Below are 19,427 nucleotides of genomic sequence, written 5' to 3'. Positions count from 1 at the left end.
TCATTACTGTTGATGCAGCTACAGATTATATAACACTAGAGGTCATTTCAGTTTCATTGCAGCCTAGGACTGCTCTAACAGTGAACAATGTGCATTGAAAAGTTACCCCAGATTAGCGTGTGTGTTAAATCCTTTTAATATCTGCAATAGTACTGTGATTTTAGTACAGACATAAGTTTCCCTAGTCTGTGTTGGTTTTAATCAGGAAACAGGAAAAAAAAGTTGCTAATATAAAGCTAGATATTAAATTAAGGTGCTCAGATTTAAGTTTAAACATCTGTTGCTATCCTCCATGGGTTTAACCATCATGCTCTACTGATCTCTGATAATATCTCTAGAGAATTTTATTTGTATGAGAGCAATGATTATGTTGCATATTTATCTAGTTAATGTTCTTGCAAGGTGAGAGAGCTTTTGAGGTCAGCATACTTTGCAAATTAAATTGAAGATGTGACAAGAAAGTTGCAAAAAAAAGTTTGAGTGAGATATTACACAGTTACCAATGTATAAAAATGTAAGACTAATACATCACAGAGGAAGTCAAACAGCAATAAACATTCACTAAGATCCCTGTGGTGAGAGAAAGGAGCCCAAGTGCTGCTAATGCATTAGACGTAAAGACAAAGGAAAATGGCTTGAGTGGACTCTGGTTTTGCTGATGGTGGGAGCAGAATGAGAATGTACTTCCCACCCCTCAAAAATAATTGAAACCTCATGAAATGTTTACAAAATAACTTGGTAAATAGTTTTTTTTTTTTTTTTAAAGTCAAATTCAGTGATTTCCAGGGTCTTCCCACATAAGAAATAATGGAAATCTGTATACGATATGAAAACTGAACAGTGGCATAGTTTAAAGAAAAAAGTTAAAACTGCTAAGTTATTTGGATGCTTTCTAACTAAAAAAAAATCTTTGTTTTCATTCGTTTTTTTCTTTAACATTAACATTATGAGTCTTTGTAAAAGTGCCCTTTTCTGCTAAAGATTTAAGACTTCTTTTTAAGGGAGGCCAATGTAAAACACATACACTTCTCAGTGATTATTATTATCTTTAATTTTAAATAGATTAAGTCTTATGAGAAAGGGGCAGGTATCATCCACACATCTTTCCCAAACTACCAGAGAGCAAAGTGTTGATGCTTCATCTCACCCTCTGCTGAGTAAGTCCTCATCATATAAAGTTCATTATATATCACAGCACCACCACCATCAAGTTCAAGGGCTGAATATGAACATACTTTTGCTGTTAGAGCAGGAGTATCAGAGTATTTCAACTGTCCAAATCATGCCCATTTGTGGTAAAGAGGACCCTCTCTGGGACCAAGCATGTATGAGAGCCCGTTACTCTCATAGTTCAGTTTTCGGCAGTCTTCTCTTCCCTACCATCATCTGTATACTTGACAAATACAGAAAAAAAATTCATAACCATTCTGAAAGTTTGTCAGTTATTTCCTCGGCTGAATTCAGAATGTGCCTTTTGACAATGCTTTCCAAGACAAAGCAATACCGACTTGTGTGAGGTGCTCTAGTTATTCCATTATTGGTGACAATAACTTTGATCACTCTACCGAGGAGGTATATGCGTGTGTTTACTGTATAAATCTATTCATTTTTGTCTTTGTGCTTGATAAAATGAGCCTTCATGAATATCTTATTTCTCATCAGAGGATGAAGAACAAATTTTAACATCAGTAAGTTTCATGACTAAATTAATTATTAGCATGATGAAGTGCAATCATGGATTTTCTCAGTTCTCTCATTCTATGACATTTATTAGGTAGAACATTTTCCTCTTTCAATTTCTTTATTTATAAATTTACTTATATTGGTTTGGAGATTTAGATTTACCTTTTATGTAGTATGTCATTACAACTATTTAAATTATTTATGATGATGCTCAGATTATCATCAACAAGAACCTGGTATGATAAGAAGCTGATCCCATTATTCTTTGGGCAAAGTTTTACCTTCAGGGTCAACAAAGTATTTGAAACTCAGTTTGCATGTTTAACTCAGTCATAGAATTAGATATTTATACAAAAAAATCCAATGCCATTTAAAGGGAATTAGCCTGATGTGCCAAAATCTAGATAGTAGTTTTATTATTTATTGTTAGGGAGTCACTATTCTCAAAACTTCATGAACAAGAAGAATCTGAAAAATTTATTGAGGATATGTATATGCTTAAACACACACACACACACACACACACACACACACACACACATTACTCATCTATACAGGGTTGAATTGTGTCCCTAAAATCTTCTATGTACTTATCTACTCAGAACTTTAGAGAGTGAGTTTATTTGGAAAGAAAAAAGTTGTGCATATGATTAGTGTAGTTCATATCATATGTGGTTGCATATAAATACAACTATCTGTATAGTTACATAAAACGATGCAAAAGCGCAATTACTAAAAACCATATATAGCCAAAGGAAAAAACATGAGTTGTACTATCAGAAGCCAAGAACTAGCTAAAAAGGGTATGGTGGGTGCTCCCATAGTGATCCTATGGACACTATGATTTCAGATTCAGGAAATATATAAAAGTAAAATTCTGGTATTTATATATTTTATTTATTTATTTATTTATTTATTTATTTATTTATTTATTTATTTATGGTGAAAAAGTATATTTAGAATTAGCCAGCTGGACTCAGTTTAGATGATCCCAATTTTGTTGGCAACATCAAGAGAATCATAGTCAGGAGCCAACCCAACATACGCCTTCTTCCTCCATCAGTCCTTATGACTTTGGCCACATCAATGTCATAGAGTTTCTTTACAGCCTGTTTGATCTGGTGCTTGGCCTTGACATCCACAATGAACACAAGTGTGTTGTCTTATATTTTCCTCATGGCTGACTCAGTGGTCAGGGGTAATTTGCTGATGGCATAGTGGTCAAGCTTGTTTCTTCTGGGTACGCTCTTTTGAAGATAGTTGGGCTGCATCTGGAGCCACAGGGTCTTGGGCCACCAGAACATGGGTAATGTGTGGATCTTCTTTTTGTGGCTATGGATACCTTTTAGCACTGCCTTCTTGACTTTCAAGGCCTTCGCTTTGGCTTCAGCTTTGGGAAGGGCAGGAGCTTCCTTCTTCACTTTTGGCCCCATCTTGGTGAAAAGGCAATTCTGTTGTTTTAGGCGAGCTAATTTGGGGTAGTTTGTCATGGGAACTCTTGGGATCTAGTACAAACTGTGTCCATATAACTTTCTGTCCTTCATGTCAACTCAAAAGGAACCCAAGAGTGGTTCTTTTTCTCATTTTCAATATCCTCAACCATAAGAAACCCAAGTCCTTTAAAAATTATCTATGTATTTTTAATCAAATAATTCACTAATCCTTAGATACTTTATTTCTAGTTTTCTGTTTTAACCACTCTATTTTTGCATACTATTGTGCATCTCATCTTGAAAACTTCCTTTACCTCCCTGTCTTTGACAGTCAAGTCTAATAACTTCTACATTGAATTATTCAGTCAGAAGACAGGAATGGACACAATGTAACAGTATCTATATTTATTTTAGTCTTGCTATATAATAGATAGATAGCAATATTTTAATATCTGTAATAAAAGTAGCCTTACTAGAAGACAGTCTCACAACAAACAGTCTGATCCTTTGCTGTCTCTTTGATCTCAAAATAAATAAACAAATAATAAATAAATAAATAAATAAAAAGAGAGAAGTTGAAAAGGTGGCTCAGTGGTTAAGAGCACTGGATGCTCTTCCAGAGGACCCAAGTTCAATTACCAGCACTCATATTGTACCTCACAACTGTCTATAACTCTAGTTCCAGGGGATCTGACACCTTCACACAGACATACATACAGGCGAAATGCTAATACATATAAATAAATTAATTAATTAATAAAAAAGAAGGGAAGAGTGTAGCCGGAAGTTTGTCAAGTTCCACCTGGCCCCACGGTCTGGTAGCAGTTTATAAAATAATCACTCAGAGGCTTCCTATTAATCACAAACTGTATGGCTCAGGCTTCTTGCTACCTGGCTTGGATAACTTAACTCAATCCATTACTATTAATGTATGTATCACCATGTGTTCTATGGCTTTACCTGTGTCCCATTACATGTTGCTCCTTGAATGGCTTATTGATGTCTCCCCTTATTCTCCATTCTCCTTTCACTATCTCTCTTGGATTTTCCTGCCTGACTCTATCCTGCCATGCCATAGGCTAATGCAGCTTCATTTATTGGCCAATGGGAGTAACACATATTCACAGCATACAGAAAGATATACCACAGCTAAGAAGACATCTCACAGCAAGAGAGAGAGAGAAAGAAAAAAAGAAAGAAAGACACTTCTCACAAAAAGAAGAGAATACAAAAATAGGTTTAATGCAAAAAGTTTAACATTTTTGAGAAATTCTGAAATTAGGTTTTGCTTGTATTGTTATTCTGGCCTTTAAAATATTAACCTAATTTTATATTTTTACTATTTTATGCTCTTATAGTGATTCAGACATTTATGTGATCATAGAATTCATTGTTTTCAAAAATAGTCTGTATCAGAACAGTAACTTCACTCAATAAAAGCCTTAAGATAACTAAAGGTAATATATTTTGTTTCTATGCAAGGCCACATGTTATATTAGCATGCAGCTAAATAGAGAAATTTGCCATTTCTAAGAAGTGAATTTCAAATTATGATGACTGCATCTTACATGAATTAGGGTGGTATTCTGTCATTGCCCAGTACATATTATAGCACCAAATACAGAATATGTACAAGGTAATAATTGAAGAGATTCAGTTTCACACTCTTTTTTTTCTAATTAAAGAAAGATTAAATGTCACATATGCTTCAAACATCAAAGGATGCTGTGTCTTGACAAACTGTCTTAAGTTTGACACACTCCTTTTATAATCCTTAGTTTTAAACTTGCTTTAGTGCTCTCTTTCTCTCTTTGGGTAATATTTAAAAAGAATTTGGAAGCATTTTTTTTTCCAAGAAATATGCAAAGTGAGAAAGGGGAAAACATATCCTTGATGGATATGATTATATTTTTTGCCAGCTTTGATTCAGAGAGATGAACGAAATTGAAATTCTTTAGGAAAACATGAGTAGAAAATCATGAGGATTGGAATAAACAATTTCAAAAGATATCCAGCTGTCATACCTGATGTGAATGCCAATAACAGCTGAAGTTTCAAAACCTTAGGACAGGGTGAACAGTCCATCATCTCTATTTTGCATAAAGAAGCTAAATCTTCATTAAGGATGTAGAGATGGTATATTACATGTACAGAGAGAGAGAGAGAGAGAGAGAGAGAGAGAGAGAGAGAGAGAGAGAGAGAGAGGGAGGGGGGGGGGGAGGGAGGAGGGAGGGAGGGAGAGAGGGAGGGAGAGATTCAATTGCAAGCAGAATTTGCAACATCCACAAGTATATCAGCAAACCTATATGTATACACACATAAAACATAACTTAAATATATTCTATCTGAAGTAAATTTCTAAGGGATTTTTTTCTTTTTTAAGAGCCATCCCACAGTGGTTCAAGGTTTAGAACTTATTATAGCATGCAAGATGTAGATGACGTTTCACTATAACTGTAGGTGACTAAAACACACTAACTAGGTTTTCAAGAGCCATTAGGCCATTTCTACATGGCCAATGAAACCAAGCTTGCTGAAAAAATGATGAGACATTAAACATGGTTTATTTATGTAAATATCATAGTATGGATATCTTAAATCATAATTCTTTGCTTCAACAGTCTTTCTGAACTGCCTGAATTATATTACAAGTTTAAAAAAACTGGAGAGGACAAGGATACAATTTATTTTTAATGTTATCTCTAGAATGTTTCTTATTAATTTTTATCTTACATTGGTCAACTCCTACCACTAATCTTTTTAGTTTTTAAATTCCATGGTTCAAACCTCAGCCCATAATGCATAATAAAGCACAAACTATGGATTTAAGTGACTTTTATTCTGTATTTCATATAAAAATTGCTTGCAGTGACTTGTTTAGAAAAAACAATTCTAATGTCGCTACTGACATTATCTTAATGTTGATTCTCCATAGGCCTTGAAAATATAAATTTGATTCAGTGACACACTGGTTCTCAAAATGTTAGTTTACCAATATTATTCCCCTATTTGCCATCCTTGGAGAAACTTTCTATGGCTAGACCTTCATGTAGGTCCACCATGAGCCTTCTAAAGGACAGAAGACCCCTGCTGAATCTTTGTTGGTTCTTGAAATAGTGAAATCAGCAAACCTGTACTTGTCATAGAATCAGAATTTTTCGTAAAAATTTATAACATGGAGTTTAACAACACAGGTACTAGTTTGACAACTTTGACAATCCTATGAATCTGATTGTCTTATGGAGCTCTTTTATCTTTACTTATTTATTTGTCAATTAAAAATTAAATCTTATTTGTGTATGTGTATGTACCTATGTGATTATGTGCTACGTATGTACAGAAGAAGATATCAGGTTCCTTGAGGTTGGGTGCTGGAAGCTGAACTCTGTTCCTCTGAAAGGTAGAGGATACTCTTATTCACTGAGCCATCTCTTTAAATGCATCATTGACTCTTTCTCCTTAGATAGAATTTTGTATTACAAGCTACAACATGTATATTGATCCTACAGACAAATGGTATTAAGGGTGTGTGTGTGTGTGTGTGTGTGTGTGTGTGTGTGTGTGTGTGTATGTCTATAGTTCTATTAATTGGCATGGTCACACACAGTGTTTTGTAGGATTATTTTTATTTGTTCCACAAGGATTCCAAAAATTCATGAATTAAGAGGATTTGGAGAAGGACAGCTCAAAGAGTCAGCTTTTCCCCAAATGTGTGTGGAAGGGAAACGAGTCAGCTGCATGTCAGGGCAGCTCTAAAGCATATATCTGTGAAATTCTCAAATCTTGGCTGAAAATGAGCATCGGACAACATTGTCAATATATTTTTGACATACTTTCCCCAGAATCTTGCATCTCACGGTAATAGAAGTTTCCTAGATTCCTTGTGGATATAAGCAGATATTATTTCTTTCAATTTGATAAAAAAAATTTTGATCTAATTTTGCTAAAAATATAGGTCCAAGTGTTTTTAGTCTTAGGGTGATTAGCTATCATACTTTTATAGTTTTCAGACATGATTTTATTGTCCTCTTTCACAGAAACTTCATGTAGAAAAAATGATGTTATTAGTTTATATGATAGGGTGCAACATGCATAGATAAACACAAAGGTGACTAGATAAGAATAGTAGAGAAGACATTCAGGCCATTAAATGAACAAAAAATAAAGTTATCTATGTAGACCCATGGATAAAGAGATTTAAAATATGCTATATGTCTTTTTACTATATATATTTAGATTTCCTGACAAAAGACAAAATATAGTTGCTCCATAAGGCAGTGAATGGGAACATATGGATCCTGGGTAATGTATGCACTCAGATGCATTTCTCATTCTGTTAGGATGGAGTTTCATCTTTTGTTTCTGGACTCAGCACCACAGCCAACAGAATCACACTTGTGCCATTACTGGAGAGGAGCCTTTATACCCATGTCAGACTCTTCAGATCTTATCATTGTCTACCTATTGTGATTCTTTACAAATACCATGTATAGGATGAGTTCAGAAAAGACATTGTGGTCACTGGGGGAGATCAACAAATAAAGTTAAAGACTTTGGGGGCCTGAGTGAAGTGAAGAGCACTTGCAAAAACAATGCTGGATTTGGCTCCTAGCACTGAAACAGTGGTTCCTCACTATTTATATCTCCAGTTCAAAGAGATTCAGTGTCCTCTTCCTGCCTCTGCAGACACCAGGTAGGCATGTGGTGCACATATATACATGCATGCAAACAGATATATACATGGAATAAAAATAAAAGTTTTTTGAAACAGTTAAAAGCTTTCACAATAAGTATTAAATATGTATGCTATTACTTCTGAAATCAAAATCAATATTACCAGTTTAAGGCCTGGATAACAAATAACTACTTTACAACTGAATAATAATTGATATTAAATAGTGGTACCCAATTCTATTCTAACCACTATAAACTTGCCTTTATTTAATAACTACTATAGCCTTTTTTGCAATTGAGAAAACTGAGCCAAACCAGCATAACAAGTTTCTTCCTCAATTCATCTGCCCAACTATTTAAGGTTTGAGGGTATTTTGTCCTACAATGTCCTGTGCAAGGAATCATATTAATGTGGACATTTTACATAGTAATTTTCATTTAATATTCAATCATTCTTTTATTTGACTAGATGGATTATTACTTCTTGTGATTAAATATTTTTTCCATGGTATCTGTCAGCAGTTTTCATATTACTTTGGGAAGAAAATCTGATTGCTTCCAGGTCTTTTGTTATGATGATACATAAACCTATTATAAACATATAGGTAGCCATCTCTTCTTATACATGCATTTCCATTAAATTTTGTTTAGATATAAATTACTAATCACTCCTGGATATGAGAATACTAGGTCAAATGGTAAGATGACACACAGCTCTGTAAGAGATTTCAAAAATGCCTTGCAAAATGGTTATAACTTTTTCAGTTATAGCAAAGTTGGTGGGACTCCTCTCCCTGTAAACACTCAGAAGAAATAGATATTTTCACTTTGACAATTTTGCAGATAAGTTTAGTCTGCTTTGTGCTTCAGTAAGACTCATGAATATGAATGTTTTTATGTCTGGTTTTCTTCCTCTAATTTATTGTTTTATTTCTTATCATGTTAATTGTCACTATCACCAGCCCCTTTTTTTTGTTCTTGCTCTGAAAGGTGACTTTTATATTTCCCTGGGATGGCATTTTATTATATAGTTCAATGTTACTTGGTAGGAATGTTCATGCTAAGGTCCAGCCCTGTCTTAGTTAAACTGATGATAACCCCATGTATTCACACCACTGCGGTACTCTACAGGTCTCTAACCTGCTTCAAAAACATGTCACTGTTTTCCTGAAGAAATTCACTTACTAAAACTACCATTTTTTGGAAGGAAAAATTACTTTCTACTCTTCTGTCTTACAGTTTCTTTTTGCTGTTATTCCACATCCAACTGCTCTGTTTTCTCCAATTGTTATACTCAAATGTATATCATAAACGTTGATAAACTAGACAGTGAAGCCACAGAGATAAATGTGTGGTTTGCAGATAAACAATGGTTAACAGTTTATTCTCTAGAGTCACCAGGACTTATTGCAAATCCTTGCAAGCTCCCTAACAGAGAATATCTCTACCTAATCCACCTCTAGTCCCATGAGATCCACAATCAGGATTTATGACCAGTACCAAGAATGTCACTAACTAGCATGAACCACATCATCCTAAGAAAAACATGCATTTATATATGATTTTCATTATGATTTTTGGAACAAACTTTATCTCCCTAGTAATATCATTTGCAAAACATATAAGACAAATAATAATTACAATGTGAGATATATGTACATGTAAATTTGTCAGCCACTTATTATAGTCACTACTGTTGACTAAAGATGTTATTTCTAAGCGTCAGGATTCCTTAATGTATAAGAGGATATTAGAAGGTATCAGGAACATTGTGCATGTAAACTAGAACAGAATTGGCATGCTGTCTTCAGCATAATCAAAGGGATTAAAAGAAGAATAAACTGGATATAAAATACGTGTCTATAGATTTAAAGTTAATTAATATTGATTCATTATGCACCTATAGTAGACTGCTGGCATTATGATGTTTTGGAAAGGAATATATCCTGCAACTACCACTATTGTTGGTATATTCTAAGTGAAAACACTTTGAATAAATGTTTTTTTTTTTTTAAAAAAAAAAAAAAAAAAAAAAAACTGTGCCAGCCTTCAAGTGTTTCATAGGCTGGAAAAGATGACAACCCACTTGCCGAAGACATGAAGGACCACTATAACATAAATTATGATGTTTCCATTACACAGAAATCATGTGAAATATCACCCAAAAGACTGTTTCAGATTTACATGATAGAATATGAACTAAATACCATGATCACAAAGACCAGAATTCGTTTTTAATTTTCTTTATGTGAATGCTGTAGATTGTAACTTGAATCCACATGCTTTTGCGGCAGCCATTTTACTTACTGAGCCGTCTCTCCAGGTCCATGGCTTAAATAAGCACATAATGTGTCTACCTGAGTCCCTGAACCAGGGAGTTAGCATGACTGAATGGGCTCTGCTTAAAGACCGATTCTTGAAAAGCAGAAATCACTGCAAACTCATCCTTCCAGTCCTGTGCCTAAGCAATCCAGTAGACATGAACAATCAGCACCATATGCAAGTGTACAAGCAGGTGGATGAGTTTAAAGCTGTGTGATTGTTTCCTACACTCAAAGGGGGCTTCTATGTCACATCTATTGAATGAAAGACACTTGATCAGAAGACATTTCAAAGTCTCTGCATTAAACATTTTTTTTTTCCTTTTGTGGTTGTGTGATAAGAAAGGATATTTTGAAACTCTAATACTTCTAGCTATGGAGATAAGTGCTAGGTTTTATGGAACAACCTGTCACTTCAGGCTTGCCATTCACTTTGAACAGAAAGGTCTTGCTTGTTAATTCTAAGATTGTGCTTGACTTTGTAGCTTTGTCAATAGATCCTTACTTACTATGGAGCTTTGATCACTTTAGAAGCCAAGCAAAGAAGGGAATACTTAGCAATGTGGGATCCAAGGCTATGCTTAGAAGTGCTTGAAGAGTGTAAGAATGTTCTTACTACTTTTTGCTTTAATGTTGCCCTAAAGTGACCAGTCTTAAAAACTTCAGCTTGGAAACCAGACTGGTGTTGTAATCATGGATTGTTAAACAACAGTGGAAAGAGAATTTACCTCTTGGTATCCGAATCTCTTTTACTTTAAAATGGCTTTCAAAAATAAAAGATACATGAAAGGCTGTAATAATTTGCAGGGCATACAGTATTTAAAATTTCCATTTTTGCCAAACTCTGAAACATTACTTATTGTTACTGTGTGAAATTAACCATGGCTCCATTTCTTGGTCAGCATTCTGCTGTGGATTTATCTGAACATCAGCATGGTGTATCATCCTCTCATTTATTAATGCTTAAGATACAATCTTTGAATTACTTCCTTCCTAATTCAAAACAAATAGTTACCATTCATTGCCTTTATGGCAGGTAGAATCCCTACCCTCTATTTATCTTAGCACAGTTTTCATTTCACTGCTATTATTTATAAATTAATTTTCCAAAAAAAACGAGTACCTCATTTTTGCCTTTCACATAGGTCTCAGACTGCATCTCAGACTGCTTCATGACATGCATAGTTGAGACTATGGCACCTTTATATACACTCATTATTATTTCCTCTGTTATTAAATGATCATAAAACTTATGGTTAGTAACAACACATGTTTACAATTTCCTAGTTTGTATGAGTCATCAGTCTAGTTAAAAGGTTTTCTGTTGAGGTGATTTATAAGGCTAAAACCAAGATTTCATCCATGACTGAGGTCTTATCTGAGACTCACCTGCACAAGAATCCAGGCTCAATGTGTCAAGTCATTACCAATACTCAGCTTTCTAGTTTGCTAAATTGAAGGTCTCTTTTTTTTCTTTGCTGACATCGATAGATGCTCATCTACCACACTTTGTTCTTCATGCCCTTTCTGTGTGACAGCTCATGTTCACATAATCACACAAAACCTCCCACCTTGCTGAATTCTATTGATTCCATGTCAGTCAAAGATTGTAGATACTCTTATGTATCCTTCTCAGATTCTTGAAAAGCAAAATGATCTTTAGCAAAGGGTTTTTATCCATGCCATTTCCTTATATACTTCCCAATTCCTACTACAGATCAATGTGGGCTGCTTTGAATCATTTTATATATATATATATATATATATATATATATATATATATATATATATATAATATAACTTACCTGACCATGGTATGCTTTGATTAATGAATTTCTGTGTTTCTTTATTGCCTTTTATATATAGTTAAAATCTACAACATTGTTAATGATGTTGTATAAGTTTTATATATTATGTAAAACAACAAACCCATACTCAATAATGTTTATGGTCTTCCCTGTGAAAGTTTCTATATAGGCTAAGGATTTGACATAAGAAGCTCTAACATCTAATCTTTCTTCCACCATTAGAGTGTAATTTAGCTTTCCTCATGCTGTTTTGCCTTATCTTTTCTACAAGTTGCAATTCATTAACTGATATTTAATATATGAATTTGACCATAAGCTTCCTGTAGCTTGTGATAGTGCTTGTAAACAGACAAACAGAAAAGGGCTTATCCTAAGTCTGGCTGTTTAACATATTTGCTTTGTTCTGTGCTCTGGCCCTAGATGTGTGGTGATAGAGGCTTGACATAGGCCATCAATGACCAGAATGCAGAGCTTTTATGAAACTGATAACAAAGTTACCAAAACTCATAGCAACCCAGGAATGTAGTGATGAAAGGAATGTCAATGTCTCCTAGAAATGTGAGACGTGTTTGTTGAGTGCTATTTGGATGTAAATGGTTTCTCAGAATGGTAAGGTAATAGATTCTGGAATATGACAAAGAAGGAATTTCTTGTACAGCTGTTATGTCTCTGTTCTCTAGACATGAGTCAAATTGATCTTTCAATGTGCTTTTGACATTCAAATTTCTCCTTTCCTTTGTGGCTAATTTCTTTAGGTTTTTTTCTTCTTGATGCCCCTCCTGACTTCATCCTGTCCCCATATCCTTGGCCCTCATCTCCACTACATCTGTCTTTTATTAGATTTTATTTTTGTCATCTAATGTAAGAATATTACAGAAATCATGGAAATAAGTTAATTGTCTACATTATATAAAACATATTTGTGACTTATGCAATGAAATATAAAATCCACTGTGATATTAATTGATTAATTAGCTAATTAATTAATTATTTTTCTTTTGGCTTCACCAATGAGCAGAACATGGACCTGAATATGCAAATTGTATTCTGTGTCTTAGTTAGGGTTTCAATTCTGTGATTATGAATCTATGACAATAAAACAACTCAGTAGAAAAAGGTTTATGTCAGCATATAGTTCCATATTATAGTCCATCACTAAGAAAAGCCAGGGAAGGAATTCAAATAAGTAAGAAACCTGGAGGCGGGAGCTGATGCAGAGGTTTGAAAGATCATGCTTACAGTCTTGTTACTCATGGCTTGCTCATCTGCCTTCTTATAGCATTCGAGGACCTCTAGCACATCAGAAGCACTACCTACAATGATCTTGGCCATGCCACATCAATTATCAATAAAAAAAAGGTCCTACAGACTTGCCTGCAGGCCACTCCTATGGAGGCATTTTCTTGATTAATATTTCTTCTTTTCAGATGACCCTAGCTTGCATCAAGATGAAATAAAGCTAGCCAGTTCACTCAGATACAAGGTATCAAAAATCTTCAGACTATAACTTACGTTTCTTGTTATGAAAATAGGATTTAATGCAGAGGGTGAAGTGCTAAAAGGCATTATATAGAGTGAATCAGAGAATCACTCTGGAGATTTCGCTCTGGATAGTGAATTGTATATCATGGAGGCTTCTCATTAAACATTCAAGTGTGCATATCTTTTTATCTTCTTTTCACATCCAATTTATTATATTTAAAGTAAGATTCTTTTACTGTTACTTATTCTTCATTGTTAGTGTGTATTTCTAATGCACATGCCGGAAAGACACTTAGCAGATAGACAATAGCTGTTAGTTCAGAAGTAACGACAGTATCCCACACAAAATACCCAAGCAAATGTCCTGCAAATATAAACATTCAGGGCCTCCATAGTGCCATGATCAGGGTTACCACTGTCACCATCATCACTGCGGTGAAGGAGCAGTACACTGGGGGCCTTTTCCCCATTTAATTTCTTTTACATACTTATCACTCCATTCTTTGAATAAAAAATTGATTTTGCCAAGAAAATACAGCCAAGTAACTGAGGACCTTACAGAAAACAGGCCATGGAGCTGTGAAGAATTTGTTCTTTAGGAGAACAAATGTGATGTTTCCAGCAGGAACACAGGCCATGTACAAAATACCTGTGTACTTTGTTGCAAATCACAATTGCTTTTTAAGGTAGGCAAGGCTTCTTTCGCTTCCCAGTCAGTCACATTACACAAAAGCTTGTGCAATTGTATTTTAATGTTTGCATTCAGGTGAAATCCAAAGCATTTCAGTCTGCGGGGCCTCAGTTATTCAGGGTGCTCCTCGAGTCACGTTTTCCCAGATACCTTTCCGGGGATGGGAAATAGAATACATTATCTTCACTAATACATTACTGCTAAGTATAAAATAAGTTTTCAAAGAAATGCTAAAAACTTTTGAATGTCTGACCAAATGGCTGGATCGTTGCTTAGATGTCACCACCATGCTGTTTGCATGAGTGATTTGTACAAAGGATCTTGCAGTAAGTCGGTGCTTATATATTACTCTTTCAACTGTGACAAAGAAAAAGTTACAAGAGATTCCTTCTACCAATTCTTAGTTTTTAACTTCCTTATAAATTGAGGGACAGTGCTACTTCCAAAAATATTTTCCTTTTAGTCTTGGTAGGAAACGAAGTTTTTATTTCTTACCTTTTTTTCTTATTTTTATTCCTGCTGGTGTGGAAAAAAATTACTCTGACGAAAAGCAACTTGGGGAAGAAAGGGTTTATTTTCGTTCACAATTCCAGATTACATTCCATCTCTGCAGGAATTCCACAGAGGCAGAAGCTTGAGACAGCTGGTCACATGACATAAATAGTCAACAACTCATGCCACACATGCTTACTATTCAATGAGCTTTTTCTTCTCATCTGTAATCCAGGTCCCCAAACCAAGGAAGGGTACAGGCCTATATTCATGGTGGATCTTGCCACAGCAAGTAAGGCAATCAAGACAATCTTCACTAAACATGTCTACTAGCCAGCTTGATCTAAACAATCCCTTACTGAGGTTTTCCTCTTGGATGTTTCTAGGTTGTGTCAAGTTGATGATTATAATTAACTTTATCCCTCTTGTACACAGTCCTCCCTCCCCCGATCTCCTTCCTCCACCCTTCTCTCTTACACATGCGCATTCTGTGTCTCCTTTATCGATTATTTCTCTAAGTTGTAATATCTGAGTGTTTGCGGGTGGATTTGTGTGATATACACAGTCTAAGATGGAAAGAAAATGTTGTTTTCTTTCCAAATCAGAAAGAAAAATGTGTAGAGTCTGGAACGACAACAAAAATAGCTGCTTTGCCTCACAGTCTCCCTGCTCAGAAATATAAATTTTATCCTGAAGGGAATTCTCTTATGTGTCTAGAGTAGGCATCTTTCCATATATAAACATAGAGTGAAGTATGTGCAAAATCTTAAGTCTCCTTAAGAACTTGAGAAATCATTAATCTTGTATTATCTTTGCAAAAATGGGGCTGAGAAATTATTTATATTGTAAGCTCGGATTCAAGGCAATTCAAGTTCTGAGGAATTGAATTTCAGCAAAACCTTAGAATCCCACTTTCTTGAATTCTATATTCCTTCATTTACTTTGTTATTCATCTGTTAGTGCCACCCATAATATACAGCACTAGATTCTTATTCCATGAGTATGATGATATCATTTATTAATGTTGGTACTTAAAGTAAATTTTATGTTACTTCCAGGGTTTTTTGTGAAGGGTGTGATCTATGTTGGAAAGTCGCTATACCATTAACGGAGATCTAGGTTAAAATAGAAAGGTCATGACACGGTTACTAAAATTGTCTTTGAAGATTGCATGCGATTTTCTTCCTTTTGTTGTTGCTGTTCCTCCTATCAGACGGTGGTGTGTATTCTACCTCACTAACTCTCTGATAAGGAAAGCAGATAAGTGAATTAGACTTGGGGTTAGTGACTTGCTTTGAGACTTTCATGCCAGTCTTTTGTTGTCAATAAACCCCACATATGATAATCCCTAGACCCAACATGTTTTCCATTGTTTTACAATGTGACCAGGATCAAAAATAATGGAAAAGACAGACACAAACTCAAAGTTGACATTAACTTGTCCCTTCTGGTTATTGAACAGTTTTTCATTTAAGAAGTAGAAAGAAAAGCATTTTTACTATAAGACTGTTATGAAATGGTTCCTGCTTCCCATGGTACTAAGGCACATTTTTGTTCCCTGAACAAGAATCTGGAGAAATAGGAACTATACCCCAGCAACCATTGGCTGCGCTTGTTGACAAATTGAAGTATATGAGGACCTACTTCCCAAGGTTAAAAGAAGACTGTCAAGAAGTAAAATGCTTTGTTTGTGTTAGTCATTTCAAAGCCCCAAATTATGGGTATATCTTATAAAGCAAAGGCAGAAGGGAGCTGATATCAAGAACCTAATGTCATTGAATCTGTGGTGCAGCCTGGGAAGCCACAAGTTAAGTGAATCAGAAAGGTGTACTTGGAAAGTAATGCTTTTAAAATTCTTGTTCAGATTTTTTAGCCAGTATGTATTTTCAAAGGTTATGTGCAAATGTATTAGTATCTATTAACTTTAGAGAAAAAGTATAATTAGCACAAAAGCTATATTGTATCTACTCTGGAATTTACCATCCCATAAAGCACATTTAACTACTCTGGTCACAATTCTTTACAATTTAGTGGTAGGGTTCCATAATTACTGGAGGGCCTTGGGAATACATAGGGGTTTTGAACTATATCCTCATGAGAAACTTGTAAGAAAAATGAAAAGATTCCCAAACAGAAGAATAACAAGAATTGATGTATGTCTCTTGAGATGATAGGCAAATCTCACAGTTGACTTTTCTATAGACTGCAAACTTTATGATTATCTGACCACACGTATAAACTCCCCAGCTTTTTAGTGCTTAAGTTTTTGGTAAGGGTGTTTATCAGGTGTGAGAACACGGTTACTGTTCACGTGGCACACTGATCTCCTGGTTGGAATGCTTATCAGAATTACTTGGAGGGTCATGGAATGCAGCTTTTGAGCTTCACCTTAAGATTCTAAGCTTTGATAGTTCTTTAGTACAACTGGGAGTCTAGATGCCTAGCACATTTCCAAGCATTTAGTACTGCCAATTTGCAGACTACATATTGAGAATGACTTATATTGTGAATGGCAATGTCATAGCTCTCTACTTAGAGTCCGTGATAGTGTGGTAGGAGATTTGAAAAGCATAATAAAGGATGTGTGTTATGTCTTTCTGTAGTGTTCCTGGGATACTTGTCAAGGTGTTTTGTATTTAATATAGTATCAATATATTAGGGAATGGAGTTCAAACATTTCATAACATGTTCCAAGCAAAACACAAGACCTTGCAGATGTGTTTCTCAATCACAATTGTCTCCTTTTACCTATGAATCTGCTCCGATAACCTAACTTGCTGTAGGTTTTCAACCATTTATACCCAAATAGAACATTTAGAATTTCTTACTAGCAAATGTCTATTTGACTAATCTCAAATTCCAAGACTCTTGAAATAGAAATATAATCTTGAAATTAAAACAGAAGGGCTTCAAAAGCCTATTTGGTCCCAGGCAAGGCTTATTGTTTGTCTTATAAGTAAGTCAGAAACAGAGATAGAGCACTTTTTTATTGGGTAAGATAGTACTAACTTTGGTCTTTCTCATTGGCAGAATTAGAGACAGGACTTAAAAGTAGTCAACGATAGAATAGATATTTTTTAAGACTATTCTGTGCTATACAGCCATTTCATCAACAGCATTAATTCCTACTGTTAGTAAGTAACTAACATTAGCTGAAAAAACAATTGGTGGACAGAAAAATAAATGTATATCATTAGTATAACCTATGTGTGATGAGACTAAGCATCTTCTGTTTTAATAAACTTGCAATCTACTTCTTAATTATAGATTTGTTAATTGTTGTGTAAACACACATGTGTAAATTCTTTTTTTAAAAATATTTTTATTTTTGTGGAGGTCTGAGATTCATATCAGGTGTCTTTTTCGATTTCTACCCATTTTCATTTTTGAGAAAGTTGCTCTTCCTCAATGAACCTAAAGCTCACTGATAGACTGAATTGGCTGGTTAGCAATCCACAGAGTCCTCTTCCTCTGCCATCCCACCTCTGAGATTGTGAAGGTTTCTAACCATACCTGTTTTTTTACATTGGCACTTGGGAGCCAGAGGAAAGACCTCATGCTTTCCAGAAAAGTATTGTTGAGATTGAGCTATTCTCCCATCCTTGTGAAACCCCACCTCCTTCTTTCAAGTGAAATATTATTCTGTGGAATATGTCACCAAAACAGAGATGTGCTGAAAAAAGAAATCAGTGTTGGTGAGACAGTTTAGCTGGTAAAGGCTCTTGCTGACAAATATACCAACCCATGTTTAGTCATCAAGCCATATGGTAGAAGAAAAATGTGACTCCAACTCCTGCAAGTTGTACTCTGACCTCCACAAACAAGCACCCACACAGAATAAATAAATAAAATGAAATATAAAATTTAACAAAAAATTAGCCCACCTCAGATAGAATAATATAAATAAAGCACATAGTAAAAACTTTGGTTATTCAAACAACTAATAGTGTTTTTGTTATGTAACTATTATGTAATATGAGCAATTATATTCACACATTTACTCAAAACACACCCTAATTAGAGATGAAATTGGAAGAAGACCACAGAAAACTACAAATGGATGTAGGCTTAAATACTTACAGCAAAGTTAAAGGTGTGATCTTTTTTCAATCCTTGAGGCTTTTCTGGGTGTTTCTCATAGTCTGACCGTCCCATCCGTATTAATTTGTTCCTGACTGCTCTTTAGAATGGAGGTGCTAATTAATTCCTTTACACTTCTTTGCACAGTCCAGTGCCTTCTGAGGTGTTTCTTTGAGTTGCTTACAAAAAAAGATGTGCTTCCCACCATGAGTATGTAATACTTTTGTAATTAGAAACTTGAAATAACATATAACTTTTAAAGGCGTGTAAGCATCCTGCTCCCTTTTTGAATCACAACTAGCACTCCTCAGTGGGCTAATGTGTCAGGTAGATTCCATGGTATACCCCATGCGATTTTGAGTTGGTTTCCATTAGGAAAGACCTAAGGATGGATGAATGGATAGGTGGATGGATGAATTTTCGAGTAGTGGGACATATTTAGAACCTTAGGACATAAACTGTTCTATTACTGAGCTGCATCAACATCTCTTTTCACTTCTTAGCTTGAGATAGGTTCTGAAGAAGTTACATAAGCTGAACTTGAACCCTCTGTAATCAAGGAAAGCTTTAAAATTGTGTTCTTCCTACATCAACTTCTAAAGTAGTTGAGATCACAGGCTTGTGATATAAGACCTCTGTGATTTTCTTTGGAAATACAGTTACCCAGAATAATAGGATTCTGGTGGAGGAGTCATTTCCACCAGAGCAGTGTTTTCCAGTTGTGTATGTTACTCTGTTTTCTGATAGTCAATGCTTTGTTTGA

General features: G+C 35.0%; 1 protein-coding gene and 1 pseudogene across 3 annotated transcripts in view; one reads left to right on the top strand and one right to left on the bottom strand.

Annotated features, from left to right (window-relative positions):
- Cdh8 (cadherin 8) overlaps positions 1–19,427 on the top strand; it is a 368,270-nt gene that overhangs the window by 134,513 nt on the left and 214,330 nt on the right. The gene's annotated exons all lie outside the window — the stretch shown is intronic.
- LOC114707446 lies at positions 2,620–3,695 on the bottom strand (annotated as a pseudogene).

Source organism: Peromyscus leucopus, chromosome 5 (genome assembly GCF_004664715.2).
Source record: "Peromyscus leucopus breed LL Stock chromosome 5, UCI_PerLeu_2.1, whole genome shotgun sequence".
Lineage (NCBI taxonomy): Eukaryota > Metazoa > Chordata > Mammalia > Rodentia > Cricetidae > Peromyscus > Peromyscus leucopus.
Note: the sequence above shows the minus strand (reverse complement) of the source record. Positions and strands in the feature narration are given on the sequence as shown.